Source organism: Cupressus sempervirens, chromosome 5 (genome assembly GCF_028749045.1).
Source record: "Cupressus sempervirens isolate cs-2001-9-10 chromosome 5, ASM2874904v1, whole genome shotgun sequence".
In the NCBI taxonomy this organism is placed as follows: Eukaryota; Viridiplantae; Streptophyta; class Pinopsida; order Cupressales; family Cupressaceae; genus Cupressus; species Cupressus sempervirens.
In genome coordinates this window covers 35489173-35501928 of record NC_143122.1, presented here as the reverse complement: position 1 = coordinate 35501928, position 12756 = coordinate 35489173, and the positions used below count along the sequence as shown (strand labels likewise).

General features: G+C 34.4%; 1 long non-coding RNA gene across 15 annotated transcripts in view; it reads left to right on the top strand.

The window, feature by feature from the left end:
- LOC149554452 (uncharacterized) overlaps nucleotides 1-12756 on the top strand; it is a 291407-nt gene that overhangs the window by 13170 nt on the left and 265481 nt on the right. Inside the window, exon 3 of one of the 15 annotated variants that reach the window (XR_016364371.1) lies at nucleotides 12454-12537. The exons of the other annotated variants lie outside the window; for them this stretch is intronic. This is a non-coding gene — a long non-coding RNA (uncharacterized LOC149554452). The remainder of the gene's footprint in view (nucleotides 1-12453; nucleotides 12538-12756) is intronic. 15 annotated transcript variants of the gene reach the window in all.

Genomic DNA, 12756 nt, shown 5'->3' with positions numbered 1-12756 from the left:
GGAAAAGGGCTTTTCTCAGCTTCAGGGCATTGATTATGAGGAGACCTTTGCTCCTACTGCAAAGATGAGCACCATCAGATTAGTCTTAGCCATGGCAACACAGTTTGGCTGGAAGGTCCATCAGATGGACGTAAAGAGTGCTTTCCTGAATGGTGATCTCCATGAAGAGGTCTACATGACGCAGCCTCCTGGTTTCAAGGTTGCTGGTAAAGACCATCAGGTTCTCAGATTGGTAAAAGCTCTCTATGGTTTGAAGCAGGCCCCTCGGGCATGGTACATCAAGATTGATACGTACCTTAGTGATCAAGGCTTCAAGAGGAGTTCTTCAGACTCAAATCTGTACATCAAGACTACTGACAGTGACATCATCCTTCTGGTTATCTATGTGGATGATCTGATCATCACTGGCAGTTTGGCATCTTTGATTCAGGGAATCAAACAACACTTATGCCAGTCTTTTGATATGACTGACCTTGGGCTCATGCATTATTGCTTAGGTGTTGAAGTTTGGCAACAGTCTTCTGGTATATTCATTTCTCAGTCCAAATATGCCAGAGCATTGTTAGACAAATTTTGAATGCAGAATTGCAAACCTGCATCTACACCTATGGAGAAAGGTCTCAAGTTATCAGCCAAATCCGATTCTCCTTCCGTTGATGATACTACGTATAGGCAACTAGTAGGCAGCCTCATCTACCTATCTGCTACTAGGCCTGATATCAGCTTCGCAGTCAGCTATATTTGACGCTTTATGACAGCTCCTAAGGCTGATCATTGGATGGCAGCAAAGCGTGTGCTTCATTATGTGAAGGGCACTTCTGATTATGGACTTTTGTATTCTCAGAGTTCTAATCTAAACTCAGTGGGTTCACAGATTCAGATTGGGCAGGCTCTGTTGAGGATAAAAAGTCAACATCTGGATCTATGTTCAGTTTGGGATCCGGTGCAGTCACATGGACCAGCAAGAAGCAACAGGCAGTTTCTCTCTCTTCTACAGAGGTTGAATATAGAGGGACTGTTAAGGCAGGATGTGAAGCTGTCTGGCTTCGTCGGATGCTTGGGGATATGCAGATGTCATCACCAGGACCGACTACTTTGTTTGTTGATAACGAAGGCGTTATTAGTTAGCACGGAATCCAGTCTTCCATGAACGAATCAAGCATGTGGATGTTCATTGTCATTACATACGACAGCTGGTTGAAGACGGGACTATAGATCTGCAGTATGTTCCTACCTCAGATCAGACTGCAGACATTCTCACCAAGCCTCTTGGTCCTGATAAGTTTGTCAAATTCAGAGGACAACTTGGTGTGTTAGATAGATTAACCATTAAGGGAAGGTATTACAATAATAGATAAGACGTCTATTATTAGTTAATGGTTATCTTGTAAATATCTTTAGCTTTAGTTTGCTTTCGTTTTTTGCTTTCTCTGGAATAGAATGTTTGTATTCTTTATGATCGTTTCCTAAGGAAACATCGTCTCTTCCTTTTGTATAAATTGACCTTTCGGTCTCTGTTATTAATAAGCAAGTATTTACCAATTACCTCGTAATAGGTGTCCAATGGGTATGCTTAAGAGGTGGGAATGATTCATTAGGGTAAAATGTCTTCTTTTTCTTCTATAAATTTGTGGAGTACATGAGGATATTGGTAGGTCATTTAGAAAATGATGTTGTTTGTTTAACAAAAGACTAATTGAAAGTGTCAACTTCAGATAACTATGTATGCTCTTATAAAGATCCAATCATAATTAAAATAAAGCCTTGAAATCAAGAAGATAATCAAATAATACTAGAACGAGGCTCATATTATGTTTTAAATAGGGCTAGAGGGAGAGAGAGAGGGGTTGATATAGGGATATGGGGGTGTCTGGATGGAGGAAGACATGTCTAGAGATAGAGAGGGAGAGAGAGACAAAAGTGCAAAGGATGAGGGAAAAATTAGATAGAGAGATAAAGGGATTGAGAAAGATAAAAAGGTAGGGGGTAGAGCAAGAGATAGAGAGATATCCAAAGGAAGAGATCTAGATGAGATTTAAAGACCATGGGAAGAATGATAGAGATACAAGTAAATAGAGAGAGAGGAGAATGAAGAGAGAAAAAGAGACAAATACAAAGAACTAGATATAAACAAATAGAGGTGGTGAAAGGGTGAGAGAAAAGGGATGAGGACAAATATGTGTATATTAACAAATTAAAAAGAGAGATATAATATACAAGAAGAAAGAGGAAGCTAAAGGTAGAGTAAATAGATATATAGGGGATATGAATGGAATGAGGGAGGAGGAGATGCAAAAAAACAATAAATAATTGAGGGGAGCAAGATTTTAAAATAGAGGAGAATGAACACATTAAGAGAGGGATAGAGAGATACATATAGAAATGATAGGGAGAGAAAAAACAAGGAGGAGATAGATCTAAATAGAGATAGATAGAGTAAAAAAGGGGAGGTGGAGATAATGATGCATAGATATAGAGGGGGGTAAAGATATATGATGATGGAGATAGAGGGGACAAGAGTGAGAGATTTGAGTGAGAAAAGCATAAGAGAAATATTTTGAGAGAGGGAGAGATGTAGAGAGAGGAAAGATACAGGAATAGAGAAAAGCATAAGAGGGAGAAGTGAAGGTAGAATTTAGATAGATAAGAATAGAAAGAGGTAGAGATAAAGTAGACATAACTTTAAAGTATAGAAAAGATGTTTAAGAGGGGGAGAGTTGAAAGAGAGAGAAAGAGGAGCTCAAGAAATAGAGATATAAAGACTATTGACAAGAAATATAAAATCAAAAGTTAGTTCCTCTTTCTTGTTCTGTAGCTCTAAACCTTTAATTTAGGTATTATGTAAAATATATTTTATAACATAAATAAAAATAAAAATTAAAGACAAAGTTATAAGGCAGAAACTTACAATACAGCAGTAAGTTGCAAGCCTTTCATTTGGGAGGTCTTAAAGGTAGTTCAAGTTTTCTCAAAAAGTCAAAACTATAAATTAATTTTTTTTAAAAAATATTTTAATTATTATTTATATTTAAAAAAAGATAAAAAGAAAATTTGAACATAATTAAAATCATTCCTTAAAATAATGAAAAAAGGATTAGAGGATATTGTTTTGAAGTATCACAAATAAAAGAAGATACTTTAAAAAACATTTTTACTAAAAGAAGATAGTAACCAAAGATAATTTTTATGTCAAAATTTAATTAGTCTACAATAAGCTCAAAGGGGTGGGATAGTTGCTTAAGGGCTTTAAGTTGTCATATATAGGTCTTGAGGTCAACTGTCCCCACCTAAAGTCAATTGATTGTTTGGTGGATTCATGCCCTATCAACAACCTCTATAGGACTAATCTTACCTAAACATGCTCTCATATAGTCCAACTTGGAAAAATAAGTAAATCCATAGTAGGTGTTGTGGGGATACCTCTAAGCATAAAAAAAAATCAAAAAATCAGAAAATAAGAAGACAAGTAATTATGAGCTCTATTGTTTTTAATGACTTTTTAATTATTAGTAACTTCATAAGAATACATAAATAATTAAAATAAAATTCGAACTTAACAAAAAAACTAAACCTGAAAAGAACTAGAATAAAGCTAATTTTTTCTTTTTCAATAATTTTTCTTTTTCCTTTGAAACTTAAAAAATAATGGAATATTCTAATTAAAAAAAAAAGAAAATTTAAAGATATTCTTATGAAAATAAGATAACAATAAATGATAGACTTTTTGGTTTATACACATTTTTGATTATAATATTTAAATATTTTTTCTTTTAATCATAACACAATTTGATTACATATTATCAATTAGAGAACTCCTAGTATTTTGTTGTGGACCTAGTGCTTGTTGGGGATATCTATCACAATATTGCATTATCTTTTATGTCCAACATATACAAAACAATCATTCCATTCAGATATACAAAACTATCAAGATTGCTACATTGTACTTAATTGGTCCATTATGTGGTCTTTGCACTAGATCTGTCGACTAAATATGGTTGTAAAATCTCAGCAACGGTGTTAGATATTTCTATGTTCAGGACACTTGTAGAGGGGCTGCTACAGTCACTAGGGGTTGATGGCTCTCTCTACTTTTTGGTCATTGATTTTATCCACAAAGTTCTTTAAGGCTAATCTCAAAAGGTAATCTCTGCTTGCTACATCTATTGCAATTGAAGTATTGGGATGTTTACCACTTGAGTACCCTATCTAATTCAAATAGGAGAAGCTCCTTGAACTTCTTCGGTGCATCCTATATAGGGAAAATTGTGAATAAAGGAAAGTAAACATAAGTTTATCCCATAACCTAACACCTCAAAGGGAAGTCTAATGAAATCAATCATTTCAGTCCTAATTCCAAAGTAATTAGATCTAGAAATATTAATGCTAACCAAGTGATGAAGGGGCACTAATTCAAACAAAGATCTAATATGATAGAACTAGAGAAAGAACACAAGATCCTTATATGTTGATGTGTTGAAACAAAGAAGGTAATTAGAGAACCCACTTTAAGGATGAAGAACATTTTATGATGTCTGTGCAAATCCAATCAACGAATAATCTAAGCCCTCGACTGGAGACTACGAGATCTCCAAAACCTAAAAATCGTTCAGTTGTTTGGCAAAGTCAACTTTTCTTAGTGGGGATGACTTTAGGCAGCAAGGATGTAGTGCATCCCTGACCAATGGTCTTTTAGTGGGAAATAGTTTTTGAATCTTCGAAGATTGGCATTCAAAGGGTATCCAAATCTGCAACTTGTTCTTCCTTCTCAGATTTGAAACATACAAAATAAAGGGGTTTTTGTTTTCTTGATGGTGGGTTTACCTTGGTCAAACCCTAATTTAGGATTTAACCTTTAAATTAAAATAATTGAAATGCTGAAATGTAAAGTGAATGCACAAATTCACCTTACAATAGTAGGAGCTCTCATTGAACGTCATAAACTAACATTACCAATTGAATCGAATTAAGAGAAGCGGGGATGAATGAATGTAGAAGATTCAACAAAGGATCCTTAATATATTGAGCGAGATCTTGAATGATACATAGACTCCTTCCTTGATCTTCAATAAAGAACTTGCTTCAATTCTTGAAAACTCAAATGCTTGAGAACTTGAGTGCTTGAGTGTGATATGATCATTTGTGTACATGATGCAAATGGAGAAAATGGATGGGTTTATAAAGGGTCCAGAATTAATTTTCTCCCGTTGGCCAACGCTACCTTGTAATTAACACCTTAGATCAATCCAAAAATGATACCTAAGAAGTGGACTTAATATAGGGCCTTAGTAGGAACTAACTGCATTGATTGGGAATGGATGCACATTGTCCCTACTAACTAGGGCCCAAAGCCCTCAGATTCTCTCAAGGTCTTGAAAGAGGTCCCAAATCTTGGAAATCATGTGCAAATTTCAAGAAAAGTTTGTTACGGTACAAAAAATAGGTTTTGAGTGATTGGATGAAGGCAAGGAAGGACCTAAGTGGTTCTATCCTACCTTGAGATTTACACCATGATATAGGAGCATTAAAGAGGGTCTATTAGGTCCAACCCTAATTTCGCTTAGGAGAAATGATAAGAAAGTAGAAGAAAGGGGGGAGAGGTACAAATAAATAATTATCCTGCATTACGTAGGTGCTAAACCATCATTAAGTACTTCCAAGATGGTACATTTGGTCCCCACTTTAGTGAGAGTGTGGGCTCGATGAAATCTCTTGGTAAAGTAGAGCATAAGACATAAGATGATTTTGTCATAATCAAGGAGACAAAGAATCCTTCAAGGCCCCAAGGGATTGAGTCCTTGCTATCTCCAAGATCATAATAAGAAAGATATCACTAATTGAGAGAAGCAGAGAGAGAAAAGGGGTGATTAATATGTTAATGAAAAATATACTTCTCATTAAGATTCACAAAAAAATAAAAATAATTTTTTGTTACTTGGGCATGGGATTTAGCATGTGCTTGAATGAGTTAGCTATATATGAGATTTAGAAAATTCTTATGCTTTACCAATTTAAACATTTCCCATATATGTTTAGATGTGTTGCCCATATATGAAATTTAGCATATATATGTACAAAGGGGAGAGAGACCAAATCTTAAGGATGTTCACTTCCTAAACTAAAGGTGTACATCGAGAATCCATTCTTTAGGATTGTATATTACCCATAAAGGGATTCACAAGATGTGTGCAAAAAAGGAGATTAAACAACAACGCATAGATTTGAGGATAACCCATAAAGTAGAACAAGCGTCTAAGGCTAAAGTACTCTAAGACATACACAAAATCTGTATTTACTACTACATGATTGTAAGAAAAATGAGTAGAGTATATGCCCGCATGTTGAAGTCGTTGCTAAAACTTTAACATGAGTAATGGCTTTAATAGAGTACGTGTACATCTAGTAATTGATGTTTCCATTGTGAAATACCCCCAAGAGAATAAAAATCACAAAAAATAAGCACATAGCATAGAGAACATAGAGGGATCTACTAACTTTAGAGGTAGTACAATTATATGATAATATAGAAGAGTATTATATCAAGTATTAAATATCATCATTTTCTAAAGGAAGTATAACTACAACACAATGAAAGGAGGAGACATAAGAGTTATGAAGAAGAGTCATTTTGGACTACCATTGTGTAGACCAAAATGAATTGGTGCTATGATTTGCAAATCCAAGTAGACTAACACAAGGATATAATTATGACCACTAGCACATGTACAACATAACAAAGAACAACATATAGAAAAAGTGAGATACAAATAGAATAATGATACAACATTTTGATTCCCTTATCACCTTGTGCCAACAAAGAAACAAGGATCGTCTAAAGAAATCTAAACAAACATATAACAAACACAATATGAAAGAAGTACATCACAACAGGCAAACACACAAATAGCTACTATGCTAGAACATTCACTCAAGCGCATTGCTATCCTCCTCAATCCCGGTCAATAGCATAGAGAAGCTATATAATTTGCAAGAGGAGCAAAGTCCAACACAACAGGAACAATAGCTAGGTGGATAGCAACCCCCTTGAGAGTTGGCTATTCTAAAGTCTAGATGTAAGTTGAATATGTGTAGAAAGAATGTTAGCCAACTAAACATCAACATCAATAATCATCTCTTTGTCATCATCATCTAATGTATCTTCCTCATCAAGATTAATAGATATAGATCCAAAATATGAATATCACTTTTATCTATCTCATTAGTATTATCAACTTTCCCTATACACATGGGCTGATCTAAGGAAGGAGAAGAATGAAAAGCATGTGTATAAGCCCTAGCATGAGCTTGATGGTTCTTTCAATGTTTGTGAGTGTATTGTCTTAAAATGAAAGCACTTCCATGTGAAGAACGTTTAGTCATCCTCAGGGGGTGTTTTGGGCCTTCATCAAGTTGTCCCATGTTTTTTGCCCCGTTCCCATCTTCTGTGCCTATTTAAGGCTCTATTTGGATGTCCCGGGCACTATTTTTCCCTTTTGGCTCATTTTCTAGGGGTACTAAACCCCTGGGTCAAGGTCAAGGACGACCTCGACCTTGACCTAGGTCCATCTTTTCATCGAAAAGTTTGCAAGATGCGGGCAAAGTTCAAAAGTTTGTTTTCTTGCTTCCAGGTTGGCTATTTTGGGTTTTGGAATGGTAATCTCTTAAATTGTATTTAATTTAGGTCCATTTCTAGGGGTTAAGGCTTAATTGGAATTTAATTCTCCTATGTCAGCCTCTCTAGAAGTTGTTGCCCTAGACTAGGTATAAAAGGAAGCTTTTTTCCTCTCATTTTCACATCTACTTTTCATGATCAAGCATCTGCCTTCCATTGAATTCAACCAAGCAAATCAAGCGAGCAAGCAATCACCCGTTCAAGCATTCAAGTTCTCCATTGAAGATCAAGAATTTAAGCATTCAAGTCTTTGAAGGGATTTGGTTCGAGCATTCAAGATTCATCATTCAAACCCTAGATCTACCATCATGGTGGTGTGATCTTCCTTCAAGATCTTTTGTTTATCTTCAAGATTCATCATTCAAACCCTAGATCTATTCATCATGGTGGTGTGATCTTCCTTCAAGATCCTTTGTTCATCTTCAAGATCTATTCATTCTTCCCTCAAGGTGGATTTCAAGCATACAATCATGTAATTTTTGATTTATATTTATGGTTTTGATTTACATTATTGAGTTCAAGCTTTCATATCAATATACTTGTTTACATTTCAAATACAATTGACTGTCTATTGAATATCATAGCTTTGTTGTTAAATCTACTTCTACTATGTGCTAGCATTCTCCCATTATTAAGGTTGATTCCAAACGGGGGCTTGACCAAGGCAAACCCCTCATCCAAACAACAAAACCCTTTTTCTTGTAGATACAGGTATGGGACAACGAATATTAGTACAAATTTGGATACCCTTTTCGCTAAATTTTTAGAATCCGCGAACATAATTCCCATTGGAGTAGTACAGGTCAAGGTCAGAAATAAATGGGTAAGATTGTGCCCTGGGGTAAGATCTTACCCTGCATTTGGGTCAAGGTCGATCTGGTTCAGAAAATAAAAAGATTTTTGGGTTTTGTAGATCTCACAGTTTTGGTTAATGAACACAGATATAGGTATGGGACAATGAATATTAGTACAAATTTGGATACCCTTTCTGCCAAATTTTTAGGCTCCGCAAACATAATTACCATCGGAGCAGTACAGGTCAGGGACAACAAAACCCTTTTTCTTGTAGATATAGGTATGGGACAACGAATATTAGTACAAATTTGGATACCCTTTTCGCCAAATTTTTAGGATCCGTGAACATAATTCCCATTGGAGCAGTACAGGTCAAGGTTAGAAATAAATGGGTAAGATTGTGCCCTGGGGTAAGATCTTACCCTGCATTTGGGTCAAGGTCGATCTGGCTCAGAAAATAAAAAGATTTTTGGGTTTTGTAGATCTCACAGTTTTGGTTAATGAACACAGAAATCAATAGGTTTTGAGATTGTTTGATAAGGTTTTTAGCAGGTTCTTTTTCAGAGGTAAGCACTTTCATTTCTTCATTTCAATATTAGTATTTCCAAATTTACATTCCATCCCCTTACAATTCAAATGTATGTATAAAAATATGGGTTTAGGATCTCTTTCATGTGTGTTATTCTAATCCATATTCATCTATATTTTTATATCTTACAGTGAGTATGCCATTTATGCTTAGCCTTGCCAAAAATTGCTTGAGAAGAAAGATCAATACTCATAGTTTCCTTACCATATTTACATGTATAGGAGAAGGGACAATATCAAGTTGAGAACTAGGAGGAACCACACTAGAAGGAGCATTGAATGTGGAAGGTGGTTGACCATCAGAAATAGAAGAATTAGAAGAAATAGGCATAGAAGGTGTAGGAAAAAGACCACGAGCAATATCTCTAGGCATACTGAAATGAGTAATCTTTCAACATTTATGAGCTTGATATGATTGGAAAAGATAATCAGGATGAGTATGAGGTATAATCAAAGTGGAAGGCCAAAATAAATCAAAGGTAGCACGATGCCTTGGACTAGAGGGATGATAAAGACTATGATTGATCATCTAATCTCACCATCACGAGGATATTTAATTCACTGATGAATAGGAGAAAAAATGACTTGCATGGAAGTTAACCAAGGTAAACCAAGCTTCACATGGAATTTATCGAAAGTAGGAAGGACAAGAAAGGGACTATTTACCACTTTTCCACATAGTGCACCAATTAGGGAAATGGAACCATGAGGGGATTGAAAAAACCATGAGAAGTCTGAATCCAAGTATTCAATGAATCATAAAAATCGCGGTTCAATTTCTTAGTAAATAGATGTTCCTCAGTGATAACATTAACCATAAGTAGGAGAATTAGCATGAAAAATATTAAAATCAACAAGACAACCCTAGTAGCAAGATGAAGAGGAGCACCAAGAGCATGAAAAATATTAGAATCATCAAATAAAATAGTGAGGAATTTAACAAGCTTAAGATTAGGTTAAAGCTTAGGTTGATATTTAGATGGAACTTTAGGCTTAGGTAGAGGTGGATGTTGAGGTAAATACTCTATAATGTTAACACTACAGTCATTCTCTTCTCGTTGTTTATCATAAGCAATGTTCATATCAAGGGAAGAAAAATGAGGTTGAGCAATTGTATTAGTAGTGTCTTGAGGTAAAGGATTGGTATAAATTTGAAGGTTTTTATTAGGAGGTGCCACCTATTTGTTTCTATTATCATGACTATTAACAAACAAAGCATTGGAATTAATCAAGTCTTGAATCATAAGTTTCAAGGTATAACATGCCTCAATATCATGGCTAGGTTGGCAATGATATTGACAAAGACTTTATAATCAAAGTGCGGATTTCATGTGGTAGAAGGAAGAAGTGGCCTAATAGGATGGAGTTTAATAATAATAGCACTAACGACTCTTCCTATAATTGATTGTAAAGATTCAGAAAGAGGAGTAAACTTACGGTCCATTTGAAAAATAGAAGAAGAAGCAACAACACTTTTGGATGCAATTGCTACTAGTTCATCTACTATATTCATGGTTTTTTGATCTTGACATGGTTGTTAGGTTTATGGAAATTATCTTTGCTAGGTCTGACATTATTCTTATCAAAGGGTACATGAACCATTGGAGTAGTACTCTCAAATTGACTCACTTGTAATTAATAATGATCGGGCACTACACAAAGTTGTGAAAAGGAAGTAAACCTAAGAAAAATCTTATTTTTTATTTGTCTTTTTGTAAATTAGAAATAACCATATGTTGAATATCAATATTAGGCACGTGATAAGAAATTTGAGCAAGCAAATGCTTAAATCTACCAATAAAATTAGTCAATTTTTCCTCAAGATCTTAGTTTATAGTGCATCCCACTAGTCAAAGATACTTGAGGACCAAGGTTTTTCTAAAATTGTTGGATTAAAGTATGAGCAAGTTTGTGAAATGAATCAATAGAATAAGGTGGAAAAGAACAATACCATTACAAAGCTTTGTGACAAATATAGACATGATTTCTACAACCCTACACAGTTGTAAGCTTGCATATCCAAAATTTTCAATCACTGTCGGCACTAAATTGATCAATGACTTGCTTTATATAAAAACTGAGTTTAAATCTTCATCTAAAGAATATATGCAGACACCAATGATAAAACCTATCATTAATACAACATATTTGTAACCACTCCAAGTGTCAACAATCTCTCGTATTTCCAACATTTAAGCCATTTGTATTATGGGTTAAATAGATATTAAGATTGTTGGAAAGTGTATCTAAACTAGTATTATATAGGTTTTTTTTTTTAAAAATTTCATTTGAGACTAGGTTTTCTCAATTCGTTTCTTGAAGGTTTAATTTGGTTAGATAAACATGTCAGTTTATTTTTGTTAAAAGATCTTGTCCAATTTTCAAGATATTAAAGTTTTTGTTCTTTGAAATGATCACAAAACTCTTGAAAATATAATTTTAGAGGCTTTAGAGACACCAAAATTGGATTAAAGTATTGCTAGATGACATAGCAATTTTGAAAGTGATAGAGCATGTAGTGATATTTTTAATACAACCTGTTTATCATTGAACTAACTATTTAGAAGTGACTTCCTTTTGAACATTTATAAAACATGCATTTAATAGACATTTCCAATTGGAAACGTGTGAGACTACATATAACTTAGCTAAAATAAATTTATCTAGCTCATATGTTTGAATAAAATTGATTTTTAGATAGAAATACTCTAATTTAGTCGTTCTGATAAGTCAACATGAAAGGTGAAACAACTTTGTACTATTACCCTTGCTAAACATGTATATAAGTTGTAGAGAGAAGTTACATATGTTGGTGCATGGACATACTATAAGGCATCTTTGACTGTGGATAAGATAGGCACTACTTTAAAAGTGCTTTGTAGCCCATGACTTTCTAATATCATTAAATAGTTTCTTGTATTGTATCTTCTATATATTAGTTGTATGAAGTGGAGGGTATGTGTAAGGGTCTTATAGCTATTTGATTACCAAATTGTCCTTGCTTTTTTATACTCATTAGGAGAACCTTTCTCTTTATGTATGATATAATATGTTATTAATTTCCAATTAGATGTTGCGTGACTTATGGAGTATAGGGTTTTTCTCCTCCTAGGGTTTTCTCCACATAAATTAATATTGTGTAGTATGTATATTATTTTATGTTATTTTTTATAAGTTTTTGTAACTGTTGTAAAGGCTTTATTTTTTCTATATTACCCACTTGTCAAAATTAGTTTTGAAATTAATTTCTCTATTTAGCTTCCTTACAAAGATAACAACTTTCACAGATTACAAAATGATTTGAGGATAGGATTTGCATGAGGGATTAAAAGACTTTTCAAGGATCTAGGATAAATATACACCTCAACAAGTTAAATTAAAATATTATTTTATGGCAGAGAATGGATCAAGGGTCTTTCAGACTTGGTTCTCACCGTCTTGGGCTCAGGACGACCATCCTATTGATAGCGGAGAATGGATTTGTAAGTTGTGTACTTTAGTTGAAGTTGAGATGGAGACTCACTTTATTTTCCGTTGCCATATCTTCTATGAGACCGAAGAAGATTTTATTGTCTGTTTTGAGACTGTTTTTCTCTTTTAGCTTTTCTTCAGTTACAGTGACAAGCGGTGTCTTGCGCTCTATCTTAAGGAGGTCACCCTCCTTCGTGATAGTACTTTACAATCACTATTTGCTCACTGAC